Source organism: Scardinius erythrophthalmus (genome assembly GCF_964197995.2).
Source record: "Scardinius erythrophthalmus genome assembly, chromosome: 5".
In the NCBI taxonomy this organism is placed as follows: Eukaryota; Metazoa; Chordata; class Actinopteri; order Cypriniformes; family Leuciscidae; genus Scardinius; species Scardinius erythrophthalmus.
Genome location: NC_138225.1, coordinates 3,840,490 through 3,851,645, shown reverse-complemented (window position 1 = coordinate 3,851,645; position 11,156 = coordinate 3,840,490).

The window sequence follows — 11,156 nt, the reverse complement described above, 5'->3', positions numbered from 1 at the left end:
ACTAAGTGGATTAAACGCTTCGACAGATTCCGCATCGCATCTGGATTGGAGACACAAGCGAATCAAGTGAATGCACTGATTTACACAATGGGGGAGGAGGCAGAGGATATACTGGTTTCCCTGCACCTCAGCCCAGAGGAAGTGAGTGAGTACGACACAGTTAAGAGGAAGTTGGATGCTCACTTTGTAACACGCAGAAATGTGATCTTCGAGAGGGCAAAGTTTAACCAGAGGCAGCAAGAGATGGGTGAGTCGGCTGACAGCTTTCACACAGCGCTGCACTGCGGATACGGGGCTCTGCATGACGAAATGGTGAGAGATAGACTTGTTGTGGGTCTGAGAGATAAACGCTTGTCAGAACAGCTACAACTCGATCCTGAACTGACTCTAGAGAAAGCAATTAACAGAGTTCGACAAAGCAAGCAGGTAAAGAAGCAACAGGAAATGCTAAAAATGAACTTTAAAGCAGATATCTCCAATTGCGGTAGCGCAATAGCGCACGTTCAAAGCAACCCAAGCCGCAACACAAGCAAACAGATAAAACACAGAAGGAAAGACAGACACAATGTAGAAGATGTGGTGATTCAAGATGGCATAGCCTACAACAATGTCCAGCTAGGGAGGTAATATGCAATAACTGCAGAAAAAAGGGACATTACGCCAGAGTGTGCAAAACCAAAAGAATGTGTGAAATGCATGTAGCCACAGTGGTTGAGGACACTGGTGAGGAAGTTGCATTTCTGGGTTCACTGTCAGCGGACGCAAATGGCAGCCCATGGATGACAGACATACATGTGGAGAATCTCAATGCACGCTTTAAAATTGACACTGGCGCAGATGTCACCGCTATACCTGAAATGCTGTATAACCAGGGCCAGTTCAGCAGGCTGGAGAGGCCAACGAGGGTTCTGCTGGGACCAGGAGGGACTCGTCTGAATGTGAAGGGCAAGTTCACAGCCACTCTAAGTAAGACCAGTAAAAGTACTAAAGAGGAAATATGTGACCCTGGACCACAAAACCAGTCTTATGGGTATTTTTTTTTTAAATTGAGATTTATACATCATCTGAAAGCTGAATACATAATCTTTCCATTGATGTTTGATGTTTGTTAGGATAGGACAATATTTGGCAGAGATACAAATATTTGAAAATCTGGAATCTGAGGGTACAGAAAAATCGAAATATTGAGAAAATCACCTTTAAAGTTGTCCATTTCTATTGGCGATTGTGCTGCATCCATTCACAAAAATAAATGTTTTATATATTTAAGGTGGGAAATTTACAAAATATCTTCATGGAACATGATCTTTACTTAATATCCTCATGATTTTTGGCATAAAAGAAAAATCTATAATTTTGACCCATACAATGTTTTGTTGGCTATTGCCACAAATATACCCGTGCAACATAAGACTGGTTTTGTGATCCAAGGTCACATATATGTTGTGGAGGGGCTGTGCACACCACTGCTAGGTGGCACACCACTTGCTGCAGTGGCACTGCAGTTGGTCGCCAGAATAAATAACATTAGCCTGGACTCCAAAGAGACAGTAAAAAGGGAGTTCCCAAAGCTTATCTGTGGATTAGGAAAAATGGAGGGCGAGTAAAACATAGTACTGAAACCAGGCGCTCAGCCTTTCTCCCTCTCAACTCCCAGGCGCATCTCCCTCCCACTCCTGCCAAAGGTTAGAGAGGAGCTGGACCGTATGGAGCAGCAGGGAGTTATCTCAAAGGTGGAGGTGGTGGTGCCGAAACGCACAGGCAAGGTGAGAATATGCACCGATCTCACAGAGCTGAACAAATCAGTTATGAGAGAGAAGCACCCCCTCCCCTCAGTTGAACACACTTTAGGACAGCATGCTGGGGCCAAAGTGTTTTCAAAGCTAGATGCCAACGCAGGCTTTTGGCAGATTCCACTGTCCAAGGAGTCATCTCTGCTAACCACTTTCATAACTCCATTCGGGCGGTATTGTTACAATCGCCTGTGCTTTGGGATCTCGTCAGCACCAGAACACTTCCAGAAGCGCATGTCAGGCATCCTGGAGGGCCTGGTGGGTGTTCTGTGTCAAATGGATGATGTGCTCATTTGGGGAGCCACACAGACGGAGCATGATGAGAGACTGTGGAGAGTACTGTCACGACTGCAGGAGGCGGGAGTGACGCTCAACGACAAGTGTGAGTTTTCCAAGAACAGGATAAAGTTCCTGGGGCAGGTCATTGAGGCATCAGGCGTCAGCGCTGATCCTGATAAAGTGAGCGCTGTAAAAGCCATGCCAGCACCCAGTAACGTCAGCGAAGTGAGACGCTTCCTGGGGATGACAAACCACCTGGGGAAGTTCCTGCCTCACTTGGCTGAGAGAACGTGACCACTCAGAGACCTGCTGAGAAAGTCCAGTATGTGGGCCTGGGGGCCGCAACAACAGCAGGCCTTCGATAACATCAAAGAAGAACTGACGACACCCCCAGGGCTTGCATTGTATGACCCTAACGCTGAAACGCTTGTCTCCGCTGACTCTTCCTCATATGGGATGGGCGCCGTTCTTCTCCAGCGGCAAACAGACACAGAGTGGAAACCTGTGGCGTATGCCTCGAGAGATTGATTGTATTGATTGATTTATATATATATATATATATATATATATATATATATATATATATATATATATATATATATATATATAATGTGACAACTGGAACGTTTTTCTCTGTATTTAAAGATTAAATGCGTTAAGTCTGCTCTGATCATCATAGCAGCCGTCATTTATGTTTCGCCGGCAAGGACTATAGTGTTTCTCTATTATTTCTCGGGATTCAAGGACCAAGAAGAGTCAGAGTATTATCAACCTGAGACGGTTTTATTTTCCTTGCTCTGTGTTCAACACCAAAAAAAGAAAAGGTGGTTTCATTTTATTTATTTCTAAAAAGAAGGGGATATTTTATTTTTACGTTTAAGGTTTTTGTTTTGAGGTAAAATAAATAAGTCTCTATTTGTTACTACTTTTGTATTTGTTTCATTCTATATGTTCATCCAGTAATTTGATTACCGTATTGTTGTAGGAAGCAAACAGCCCATAACAAATAATGAAGTAGCATTTTATTTAATCAAGGTTAATGTGTACACAAATTTGTGTATAGTTTAGGCTACATTTTTGGAGGCACCGTGACACAAATTATAGTTTCTGTAGAAATACCAGAGAAAAGCTGCTGATCCAGAGACGCTTCACGTCTGCCGTTCCAGAGACACTTCACGTCACGTCTGCCGATCCAGTGTCTCCGGACAAGATGGCCACCGCTGAGCCAGTGTCTCCGGACAAGATGCCCTCCGCCGAGCCAGTGTCTCCAGACAAGATGGCCGCCCCCGAGCCAGTGTCCCCGGACAAGATGGCCGCCGTCATGCTGTCTGTTTCTGTTCCCGATCCAGTGTCTGTTTCTGTTCCCGAGCCGGTGTCTGTTCCTGTTCCCGGGCCGGAGTCTGTTCCTGAGCAGAATCCCATAAAAAAAATCTGCCCTCAAGAAAAATGTTTTTGGGGTGGGGCAGTGTGCCGCCATGGCCTCCGGAACTGTCTGGTCCACCCTGGCCACCCAAACTGTCTGGTTTGCCCTGGCAACCCGAACTGTCTGGTCCACCCTGGCCACCCGAACTGCCTGCTCCGCCCTGGCCTCCTGTCCTACCGCAGTCTCCAGGTCCTCTCTCGCTCCATGGTCCTGGCCCTCCGTCCCGCCCCCGGGTCCGCCTCTGCTCCACAACCCTCCTGGACTATTCTTTCCTGGGGAGTGTCTGGAAGCCATGTTAGCAGTTCCCCATTATGTTGATTATTCTCCCCAGGTGTTTCTTATTAGCCACACCCCCTTGTTATCTTGTTTAGCTTGTTTGCCTGTGTATTTAAACCTCTGTGCTTCAGTTGTTGTTTGTCGGTCGTTGTAGCTGTTTGCTGTTAACTTTTCCTTGTTCCTGTCCTGAGTTCCATCTTCTGTTGTTTGCCCTCGATTACCTGTTTGTTTCATTAGTGCTTGCATGTGGATTCTCTCTCCGCTTTGTCCTTGCCTCATCATTACACCAGGTCTTGCTGATTTATGCGCCTTTAACAGTAGTGTTACACAATCTTAAAACATTATTTAATGCAGTTGTCATTTTTCAGTGTAAATTATTTAAATTGATTGGTAACAGCCCTATGTTATCTTATTATTATATTTATTGATCAAATTTAAGAATTTAAATTGAAAGATGAAGCATATATTTAAAACAATTAGGGGAAAATGCCCTTTATAAAGGTTAAAATATCATATGCAGATTTAAATATGTCAAGCTGACTGAACTGTGTGAAGAGTTCTTAAACTTTTTCATTGGTAAGATTGATGGAATTAGATCTCAGATTTCATCTGTTAGCAGTGACTTTATTGCTTCTGTTGACCCTCCTAATCAATTGACCAGTTTTACACCTGTTTTTACACCTCTGCAGCAGCTTAACGATATAATTGCTCATATGAAGCCTACCAGGTCTCCTGGTGATGTGTTTCCTTCTTCTCTAAGCAGGTACTTGACTCCACTGGCCCAATCATTCTGTCTATTATGAATATTAGTTTGTCATCTGGTGTTGTTCCGGTTAGTTTTAAGCATGCAGCCCCTTCTCAAAAAAAAAAAAAAAAAAAAAAAAAAATGGCTTAGACCCCTTTGACTTGAGTCATTTTCGCCCCATTTCGAAATTGCCTTTTATACTGGAAAAAAATTGTGAATGTACAGCTTAATGACTTTTTAATGAGGAATAACATTTTCGATAGATTCCAATCAGGTTTTAGAGCTGGTCATAGTACAGAGTCTGCTCTTTTGAGGGTCTCTAATGACATGTTACGAGGTGTTGATTCTGGAAACCGTGTTGTTCTTCTTTTGTTAGATCTTACAGCTGCATTTGATACAGTTGATCATAATATTCTCATTGATCGGCTTAGGGATCAGGTTGGTATTCAGGCCGTAGCCCTGAAATGGTTCTCTTCCTATTTGAAGGATAGGACTTTTTCAGGGGATTATTCTTCTACTGTTGCCCCTCTTGTGTGTGGGGTTCCACAGGGCTCTATACTGGGACCAATTTTATTTTCCCTTTATATGCTCCCTCTAGGTAGCCTGGCTAACGTCAGACCTCGTCTCATTGAGACGTGGTCTGGGAACCACGTTCATTTTCTCGTATTTGAGGCGTGGTTTACGAATGCCCAGAGCTGTTACGAAAATGCGCCTGTACATAGCTCATAGCCAATCGTTTCAATTATACCAGATGACGTATGTAGAGCGACAGAAACTCGACGAGGAAGAAGACGAAATAAACTTGCGTTCTAAACTACTTAGAACACTATCTAAGGCTGCATCGAAAGGTAACTTCGCGTCTGCTGCCATGTTGGATCCATAGATATAAACAAACTGCTTCGGTGTGTCGCATAGACGTCGTCATCGTCTTGCTGCTCCCTCCCCGTTCTGTGATTGGTTCCCTTTTTGAGGGGAAAATCTGGTCCATGGTGTCCAGGCTGCCTAGCAGCGTGAATAAAATCGAGCTGCGCGCAAGGCAGCATGGGGAAACCCAGGCTACCCTCTAGGCTCTATTTTGAGAAATTTGGGATTCAGTATCATCTGTATGCGGATGATTCTCAAATTTATTTACCACTGAAATATGGGCATAAATGTGCCATTCAGTCTCTCCATGCTTGTTTGACCAAGGTTAAGTACTGGTTGGCGAATAACGTTATCCAATTAAATGAGGATAAGACCGAGATGATTTTATTTGGAAATCAGGGGTGTGTGGAGGATGACTGCCTGGGGTTGTTTCCTGGGAAAAAACTGTCTAGCGTGAGAAACCTTGGTTTCATTTTTGACTCTGAGCTTAAATTTGACCGGCAAATCAATGCTGTTGTTAAGAATAGTTTTTTCCATCTTAGATCGATATCTAAATTGAAATCTATCCTCTCTTTCAAGATATGGAGAAGGTTGTTCATGCCCTTGTGTCATCCCGTTTGGATTATTGTAATGTGTTGTATCTGGGTGTGAGTCAGGCTTCTCTCTCCCGTTTGCAGATTGTTCAGAACTCAGCTGCCAGACTTTTAATGGGTACTAAGAAGAGAGAGCGTATTACTCCTGTGTTAATCAAAATACATTGGTTACCCATACGATAAAGAATTCAATACAAAGCGTTGTTGTATATTTTTAAGTCTCTGCATGGGCTAGCACCAGAGTATGTTACTGATTTAATGAGTCGCTGTCAATCCAGTAGATCTCTGCGCTCAAATGATCAATTGCTCCTTTAAAATGTAAAGGTGATCGGGCGTTCTCTGTTGCAGTTCCTAGGCTCTGGAATGACCTTCCTCTGTCTGTAAAATCTTCTCCTTCATTGGGTGTTTTTCAGAGTGCGCTTAAATTAACCTTTAATTAACCTTCCAACCTTTAAGGACACCAATTTTCTTTGTGAATGAATAATGTATCGTAAATAAATAAATGTTCTTCCTTAAAATACAGGGTGCATAAGTCTGGACACCCCTATGTTAAATTCCCATAGAGGCAGGCAGATTTTTATTTTTAAAGGCCAGTTACTTCATGGATCCAGGATACTATACATCCTGATAAAGTTCCCTTGGCCTTTGGAATTAAGATAGCCCCACATCATCACATAGCCTTCACCATACCTAGAGATTTGCATGGAGTACTTTCCATAAGATCATCTCTCAATGCAAATCAAACCAGCTATTAGGCTAACTGAAATAAAACCATGCCAATCTCTAGGTCTCTATGGGTATTTTAATTCCAAATATATCCCATATAACAACATTTTTTGGTAAATTGTATGAAAAGGATCCTAATGCTATTGACCCTTTCTAAATTCTATTACTTCAATAAAAACTGTTAGTAATGATTTTAATTCTATATGTTCAAAAAATATATCATTGGAAGAAGTTAATGAAGGCATTAATTACTTGAAAAATAACAAATCTGATGGGTTGACTTCAGAGCTATATAAAACGTTTTGTGACCCTTTATCTGAATTGTTATTGGCAGTGTATGAAGAATCATTTGTCAATGGATGTTTTCCTCCATCAATGAGAGAGGGTGTTATTACTCTAGTACCAAAATCCCATAAAGACACTCTTTTGATTGATAACTGGCGCCCAATCACATTATTAAATAACGACTATAAAATTTTGGCATCTGTTCTGGCAAAACGACTAAAATATGGCCTGGATGATTTGATTGATTAGTGCCAGTCAGGATTTATGAAGGGACGACACATATCAAACAATGTAAGGTTAGTTCTTGATTTGATTGATTATCCTGATTAGGTTCTGGATCCTGCTCTAATTATGTTTTTAGACTTCCAAAAAGCCTTCGATACAGTTAGCAATAATTTCATTTTTATTACATTTCTTTGACTTTAATAATTATTTTATCAATGCAGTGAGAACATTATATGTAAGAGGAAGTAGTTGTGTCAAACTTTTTTCTGGAACAACCTATAGGACTTACCTATAGGACTTATAAAGTTCAGAATTTAAGACTTTTTAAGACCCCGCGGGAACCCTGTGTTATGGTAATCGGAACGGAAGAGTGTTTTTTTGATCCGCAACTAGAGCGATCCCTTCACTGTCACCCATTTGCCTGGCTGCGCAGGCACTAATTCAACCGGAACCGAATCATGTAAAGAGTTAACTATGCTAGGCGCATCCAAAGCAGTATCTAAAGCTCTAGCACTCTTACTATCCTCAATTAAAGTTTGGATGCGTGTCACTAGTTCTGAAATCTTCTCCGTCAGCCTGACTATCTCCTTGCATTTATCACATAAGCCCCTTTCACACAGCACGATGATCCCGGCAAATTGCCATGAAATTGCCAGAACGCCTTCTGTGTGAACGCAAACACGACCCGGGATTGATGCCGGCATCGATGACGGGTTGGGGACCTAGTAACATTGCCGTGTTCAGCCCCGGAACGCGCGCTGTGTGAACAAAAGCCGTAATAAAGCCATGTCGTAGTGATGCCGCTGAAGCCGGGATCGTTCGCCAGCTGTGAAACGGTACGTAATGCGCAAATTTATGATCGAATGTGAGAAAAAGAAAATGCACAAGCGTGGTTTCTCGAGAGAGAAATCACAGCTCATAAGCAAACTTAAGACACTGCTGAGACATTACAAGTCACATCGATGTCACGTGTCTGTACGGGATTTATACGGGTTGTGTGTGAACGCACTCTCTGATTCCGTAAAATCACTGGCAGTGTGAATGAACCAAAATCAAACGAACCTGGGTCAAATCCTGGGTCACTTTATCCGTGTATTTTCCGGAATCTCTGTGTTAAAGGGGCTATATAAATCCTATATTGCAGACAGAGAAGGCTATGCTAAACATGTGACATGAAGTGCAGGTGACAATAACAGGACAAGACATTACTCACCGAGTTTGTTTACTGATTCTTACTCACCTGGGGCCTCATTTATAAACGTTGCGTACGCACAAAAGAAGGCGTACGCCGCTCTCTACGCAATAATTGGTATTTATAAAAAGCGAACTTGACGGGAAAATGTGCGGTCCTTCACGCAAGGTCTGACCCAGGCGTACGCACAAAAACACGTGAAAGTGTGTGAAACTGTAGACCGTTGTGTAAAAGAAATGGCAATAGGCCTACTGCCTCTCATAATAATGTGAAGACTTCACAAAGCAAGTTTTACAATTAACAGCCTACACGAACAGCCATTTGATCGATCTGCAGTGTAAAACAAACAAAATCAAACGAAGATTACAACAGAAATTCAAATTAACACATATTTGCAAAAAGAAAAGTGAAATATGTTCTGCAATAATATTGGCATGTTATGCAATTCATCCTCATAACACATCTGTAGCTTGTCAGATGCAATCAAATGGATGGTAATAAAATGGCATGATGCCGTCACAATGCGTAATGACGTGAGTGAAGTTACGTTTCTTGGTTTTCCTCTGTGTTTGCCATGATTTCGCAATCGATGAATATTAATTCTGGGCGTTTCACGGACTATTTATGGACAACTATGGGCGTGACATGAAGCCGCAAAAGCTGCGCTACATTTAGAATTGATTGTGATTTATTAAGGGAAAACTGCGTAGGATGTGCGTGCGCACGGTTTTATAAATCCGAATATTTCTGTGCGTACGCACGTCCTATGTTTCATCCGTACGCCACTTCTGATGCAAATCCTACGCCGAGTTTTATAAATGAGGCCCCTGGGCTTTTTATGAACTCAAAGGTGCGGGTGCGCGAGAGAAAAATAAATAAATAAATAACTGAGCGGGCGCGTTAACAGGCTAGCGAATTACTAGCGTGTTGTGCTAATAATAACGGAAGCTAGCGATGTCAGGTTAATCTGAGATGTTGGGTAAGCTGTATTTAGTAGTATAAACAACTAGAAATGATAGTAAATGATGGTTCAAAACAGAAAGAAATACGAGGCTAAGACGGAGCTTACAGCACCGAAGCAAACAAACTCACAGCAGGCAGCGAGGCAGACAGGAGCAATCGATCAGCGATCAAGCAGCGATAGGAATAAAACTGCAAAGTTTGGCGTGTGTAAAGCTGCAAAGAGGAGATTTCTGACTCAAACTCACAGCCTTTAAAGATATGGATTCTAATTGAAATGTACAGATAAAGAACACTAAGTACTTAAAGCTACAATATGCAAGATTTTTTTTGCCGCTAGAGGGCGCTACATCCAAACAACAACAACGGCGTAGCTTGATGACGATGTGAAGGAGCGTGGAACGATGGGAACTGTCGTTTTAAACTCCACCGTGGATGTAAATCAGTCAGACGGGAATCGAAAAATCATGTTCATGGATGAGGCTAAGTTCTATTTTTATAATGACATGCTTTTTGTGGCGAGGGGGGCGTGGTTCAGCGCGGTCTGTAATGGGAGAGAGAAGAGACGAGCGGGACGCAAGTAGGTCAAGCGCAAATGATGAACATCCGCATGGAGAGATCGCTTATGAGCCGCGCGCTGGAACGAGAGAGAGACTGAAGAGAAAATTGGACGCAGAGAAAGAAAACCGGTGGATCCGAACTCTCATTTTTGAACTGTTTTGTGCCGTCGCGGTTGCCACGGTGAATGCGCGTTGGGCACGACTTTTGTTTGTTTTGCTTTATTTTAATAAAGGACGAGTCCCAGTCACGCCGATCCCTGTCTTCTTCCTTCCTGACTCTTGAACCTCATCACACTTTTGTTTCATTAAAATGAATTAACCGCAAGAAAAGTAAGGTTTAATACTAAATCGGTTATCATAGAGGTTACTGTATGTCGAATTCATTGCTGTGATAACGCGGCGCAGTTTTACGTGTTCTAAACATTTGTTGTAAAAGTACATTCAAACATACCCACATCATTTGCCAAAATACTGATTAATCTTTATGTATAACACATGCTACTGTATATTTATTTACATGGCCATAAACACCAGACGTGATAAACAATGCCAATAAACTAAACACAAATCTAAAGCAATAATTCTTCCCTTACATAAACATAACTATTACAGAATGCTACATTTGGAAAATATAAAATTAAGCATGCTTTGTCGACAGAACCAGCTGCAATCGGTAAAGAATAATTGTGTTCCATAACGACTGCAAGAAACAAGCTAACGTTTGTTGCTTGATAGACGCTACAACTACAACTTCCGCATTTGTCCAGGACTCCACGCAGTACGAGCGGAAACCAAGGGTAACGCGGATATGACGCAATTGACTGGCGACTCCCATCTCCCCCCTGCTCTAACGCCCCGTTTCCTTGGTTAAAATCGCAATTTTCTCACGATTTAAAAATAGTTGGAAACATTTGGGATATTGTAAGTAATCAACTTAACAAAATATATAACACTGGCCTTGAGATTATGGGATATTTTAATGCAAAATTCTTGCATATTGTGCCTTTAAATGTGTTGGCTATTTTATTTCCCCTCGCCTGAAACAAGATATCTTAATGAAGCAGAATAGACAAAATCTTAAAATTCACCAGTGCATGAAAAAACAAAAACAAAACAATGGTTTTGCCTGTAGTGTCTGTGCCTTAATCTTTTGGGATGGAATTGTAGAGTTTCGAAGTATAAAATGGGGAAGCATTAGATCTCATAAATATATAAAAAAGAAAAGATGTGGTGAA